Here is a 5476-nt window from a genome sequence, read left to right as displayed (position 1 = left end):
AATGCCTGTCTGTATCACAGAGCAACTTTAGAAATTTCCACAGCAAAATTGCATTGCAGTGTGTCACTAAGGTCAAAGGATTTTGTGGCAAGCAATGAAACTTTAAATTCCATTTGTGAAGCATTTAGAGGACAAACTGCATCTATTTTTACAGTGCCTTACTCTACTGCCTTAGTACCAGGAAATTTACGAGAGGCCCGAGAGTGGAGGAGATATTTCTCTCTTTGGAAACAGGAAGGTTATGTTGACTGCAGAACTATTATTGACAGTGCAGTAGCACTGTCCAAAGGCCCTCCTCCATCTAAATTGTATTTCTTGGAAAGTTGCTGGAAAAGTCCTGAGACTGTTCATAAAAAACTTCAAATGGTTAATTTATTTGCCTCATTTTCAAACCATTCTGCATGTGCACAGCTACAAACTTTTCTCACGGCCTACAGATTCTGCAAATGTATGCATAAGAAAATGTAATCCTGTTGCCCAAGAAATATCATAGAACCATAGAATCACCAAGGTTGGAAAAGACCTCCAAGTTCATCCAGTTCAACCATCCACCTACCACCAATATTTCCCAATAACCCATGTCCCTTAGTACAACATCTAAATGTTTCTTGAACACAAGAAATATCAAGAAATACCTTACAAATACTTCAAGCCTCATTAAAGGACTGGGAGGTACCAATGCTCATCTAATTCTTTTCCCAGTATATATAACCATAAGAAGCCTAGATGCAGTGAAAATAATGGAAACATGATATAGATAAATCCTGCATAGGGCTCATGCTTTCAGTGGCTATGCTTGGGCATAGGATGATGATGTATGGGCAGCTAAGATGTGATTCTTAGTAACAGGGTCTTTCTCTGGAGTATAAGATCAAAGGATAGAGAAGTCATCAAAACAATTTTGAAATAATTTTGATTAACTTGAGAGTTAATAGATATCAACAATTTGTTGTCAGCATCCAGGATGATCCCTAATCCATTGTTCTGGGTCACTTTACAGGGACGTTGGATCCTGTGCATGCTGAAGCATATGAATACACAGAATACATGGGAGGTGCTGGTAAGGAGCAAATATATTTTAAACCACATGCAGTAGGTATTGTGTTTTTCTCTTAACAGTTACACTGTCCAGTGAAACAAAAAAAAAAAAAACCTGCTTTATCTTGAGAAGACAATGCCATGGAAGCCTGGAAAGAGCTCAGACCCAAAGTTTGACCATAGAGCAAGGTCTTTGCAGATCACAAAAGGGAAAGTAAAGTTTTGTAATATGGTTTTAAGAGCCTTTGAGCATAATTCAACTTTCTTATGCAATCCCTTTTAACATTACTTTGAAATTGCTGAACCAAAATCAGCTGCTTTATGCTGGGTTTTTAGGCTCCTTTTTTATTTCACTATCCCTCTTTTCATCTTTTCATGAGGATCAGAAGTTGCTTTTGTTCTAGGCTGGTGACTCTGGCTTCCAGGTGTGTTTTGACTGCTGCTCTATGTGCTAAGTAGTTTTCAAAACATAATATGTTCTTGCATGTATTGCAAACAAATCTCTCCCACTAATTACCTCGCAGATATCTTTAGTTTCCTTATTGATGCTTTTCTGAACAAATCAGGAATAAACTTTCAGAAAAACACAGTGAGCAAAGACCTATGTGAGAGTCCCTTGGGAAAAAGAATTTATATAAACTAGGCTAGAAAAATATATTGAACGACTTCACAGTTTGTGGAAATAATTAAGGCAAAGCACCTTCCCTAAGAAATAACGAGCTGGATCACACGGCCCAAAAGCACATAAATCATGCTGTGGGAATTTTCTTCCACAGAATGGTTTGGGAGTTCTTCTCCTTGCATCCTTCTCAAGAGTGCTCTCCTGGGGAGGAAGCATGACTTGAATTTTACCAGCACACGCACCGCTCAGCAGACATTTTGCTACAGCATAGGGTTTAAGCCTTTCTATAAAGAATAATTTTGTGTTTCTGCCCATGCTTCTGTTATCTCTGCTAAGCTTCCAGCTGTTACTATGTCTTGTTTTTTTCAGTCCTACTATGTCTGGCTGACCAGGAACCTGCCCCTAACATAATAACCAGTCCCTTCAGGGCTGTGGTGATGGGCCTAGCAGATGCACTTGGATGAGGTGTACAAATAAATCTCGTACTGTGTAAGCAGGCAAAGGGAAGAAAATGACAGTACACTCCACCCCACCTCAGTGCAGCATTCCTATTGATGAAAACTCTCCAGTAGCCCACAGTAACTGACAGAAGAAGCCTTATCTCCAGCTTCTCAAGAGCCTTTACACTTTCCTTTTAAATTGAAGCTTATCTGCTAATTGGTTTGACCCACAATTCACCTGCTCATTAAAGAAGTCTGTTGGTTTGCCCAGACTGAAGACTAAAAGGTAATGGTGGTCCTCACCTGGGAGTTTGACTAAGGTGGGTTTTTGTTCCTAGGAAACACAGTTACATTCATTGTGAAACCCCTACAATGCTATTAATGAAGAGATTTTTAATCCTCATAAATCAGGACACCTTTATTTGCTATTTAAGGGCAAGTGAAGGATATTAAGGTATCACTGAAGATAACGATAAAAAGAGGAAAAACAGCTCTGCTTGATAATCCATTTAAAGGTTTTCAGAAGGGGTTGATAATTATCCTGGCATAATGGCTTAATTTCTGCAGGCTTTGCATCTCTTGACTTTGCATTACATTTGCATCTATGACTTTTGAGGTATTATTTTTAGATTAATTTTTATTTTACAAGGTTTCAAATTCTCACGCTTGAAGACAAGTCTCTACAAGTCTAAATGGGGCTGCAGCTCCCAAGGGGAGGCTCGTTAGAAAAGAAATTGTAGTGCTATCGTAACCAGAATATTCACTTCATCTGCATCCTGCAGGAACCTCTGGAGTCTGTTGTGCACAGACCTCACTCTTACCAGCTCATGAGAAAGATGCATGGCAGAATTCACTCTTTGACGATGGACTTTCTTGAAGGAGAAGAGGATTTATGCTGGCTGCAATGGTAGAACAACAAAGGTAGTACACCTGTAAGATCAGAGCTTGGATGCAATGAAAGGTCAGTGTCTTGCACACTGGGTCGTGACAGTTGGATAAAAAGAAGGGAGTGGGTGTGTATTCACGTGTATAAGGGTGTGTAGACTCAGAATCAAAATGAAAATTGTGCCTGGAAACAGGGAACCCAAGATTTCATTCATTCTTCGTTGTTCTGTGAAGTCCAGCTTTGAAGATGAAGTATAAGCTTATTTCATGTAGAAATAAATGTGTAAATATTCACCTTATTCAGCTCAGCACTAGGGATCAAACCAGCTGGAGATTTGTGTGTGGTCAGAGAAGAAACAGTCTGCAATATCTGTGTTTTGAAGGAAATTAGTAAAAGTGGTGGGCCCAACAGTTTTATATAACTTTTCAGATTAAAGTTCTTCTCATCTGACCTTTGGTAAAGCTGAAGGTTCTCAAGGCTGGCCTGTCAGGAGAGTAAATATACCACAAACAAATGTGATTATTGAGGAATTCAGAAGTAACTGGGCATGCAAGAGATTCCTCCCAGCTCTTTCATACTGATTCATCGTTGTGCTTTGGGAAGAAATAGGACGATTTGTTCCCCAGGTTCTCCGAGCACGCACCCACCCCACCCAGAGTGGGAATGCTGGAGCAGAGACCCTTCCAAGCGGTGCATCTGGGGAAGTACAGCACTAGGGAGCGCACAGCCACCGGTGGACTTCCAGTGGGGAATCTGGGAGCAGTCAGAGCGCTTAGCATCCAGCTGAGCCGCACGAGGCAAGCGAGCTGCCAGCAGCGGGGAACAGCCCTGCCAGCAGCGGTTCGAGAGCGGCCGTTCCTCCCCGCTGCGCCCGCGGGCCGGTCACCAGGGCCGTGGTTTCCCGGGGCCGTTAGCGGCCGGCGGGGCCACTGCCGCCACCTCCCGGCGGCGCGGTGCCGGAGCGCAGCTCCCACCAACCCGGCGGTCTAGCTGCAGCAACAGCGCAAGGAAACGTGCTGCCGACCTCGAACACAGTGGTTCTGTTTTAACGTGAGAACCCACTACCCCCGCTTTTTCTTTTTTTTTTTTTTTTTTTTTTAATAGTACTGCTTTGCAAAGCAGGGGGAGGCAGGTGGAGAGAAGTGGAAAAGAGCAAAGCAACAGCAAAGGACCACTGTGAGAAAGAGGGCAAGAGCAAGGAATGGGAATGGCAAGCAGCATGAGACGTGTGGAATAAGGTGAGCATGGGGGTCCAACAGCTTACAGTGCTATGCAGGGGGTACTCTTGTTAGATGTAAACAACTGCATTTTCTTTGAACTTTCTGACCATTGGCATTGGGTGGTTTTAGTCCTGAACTTGGGCTGGATGTTCTAGTTTATTCAAACGCTAAATCATAGAATGGTTTGGGATGGAAGGGACCTTTAAGATCACCTAGTTCCAACCCTCTGCTATAGGTAGGGACACCTCTCTCTAGACCAGGTTGCTCACAGCCCCATCCAGCCTGGCCTTGACTGCTTCCAGGGAGGGGGCATCCACAGCTTTGCTGGGCAAATTTTCTTAAATTTGGGAGTCTGGGAGTCATGGAATTGTAATGAATCACCCCTAGGAGGAGGTACTACCCATAAGATGTGTCATTCCACGTGTTGCACTGCACCAGAGAACCTTAAAGATGTGATCAGTACAGTAAGTTTTGGTGATCACCTCCTGCTACCTGCATTCATTCTCTTCTGACCTTCGCCATTCCTTGGGACATTGACTTGAAATGTAAAGGTTTCAAAGGAGAGTGATTTCTAATTATACTATGAAATGCACTAAGAGCCATCATATCTAAGAGGCTTTTTATTGCTAATTGCAGCATTCCCCTGTACAAGGTCCACTTTGGCCTCTGGGAGCTGGGACCACAGCCTGTGCGTGGAGCTGAGCTGTACAATGCTTTGTGGACTGCGCTCTACAATCCCACGCAGGAGGTGGTGGATGCTCTTTAGCTTTTGACCATGAAAGCTATCAGCCTGAAGGAAGGGTTTGTTTTTGTTGCTGAGCTGCCAAAAGTGGCAGCCAAAAGGAGTCAAAGGATGCAAGTTTGGGAGCATCTTTAGCCACCCGTCCATCACCAGTCATTTAATTGGCTTATTGTTTTTAATCAAAAAAACCTCTTATTAATCATCTACCTCTTCCATTCTGCATTTTCCTTTTACATTGCAGTAGCACAAGGCTGAACGTCTCTGCAGAGATAGAAGGAATGATTCTGCATAGAAATCAACACGTGGGTCACAGTGTGGTCACTCCATTGCTGCTGAATTTGCTGGCTTCACAGCCAGCAAATCTTCACAGATTCTCCCTGCAGTGGGAGGAATTTGTCAGCATCAGACCTCTCAAATACCACCTCTGCCATAGTGGAGAGGCCTGTCCAGCACTTTCAGTCATTTGAAAATGGAAGGGCTGTGTTTTAAGTGCAGAGGGCTACCTCCACCCACAGTCACTTCCAGTTT

At 43.3% G+C, this 5476-nt stretch overlaps 1 long non-coding RNA gene across 1 annotated transcript; it reads left to right on the top strand.

Moving 5' to 3' along the window:
* LOC110399030 lies at window positions 3860-5162 on the top strand. Its single transcript, XR_002438833.1, has 3 exons — window positions 3860-4036; window positions 4109-4224; window positions 4843-5162. It is a non-coding gene; the product is annotated as an uncharacterized LOC110399030 (long non-coding RNA).

This window comes from Numida meleagris, chromosome 4 (genome assembly GCF_002078875.1).
Source record: "Numida meleagris isolate 19003 breed g44 Domestic line chromosome 4, NumMel1.0, whole genome shotgun sequence".
In the NCBI taxonomy this organism is placed as follows: domain Eukaryota; kingdom Metazoa; phylum Chordata; class Aves; order Galliformes; family Numididae; genus Numida; species Numida meleagris.
This window is presented reverse-complemented; position numbering and strand designations above follow the sequence as displayed.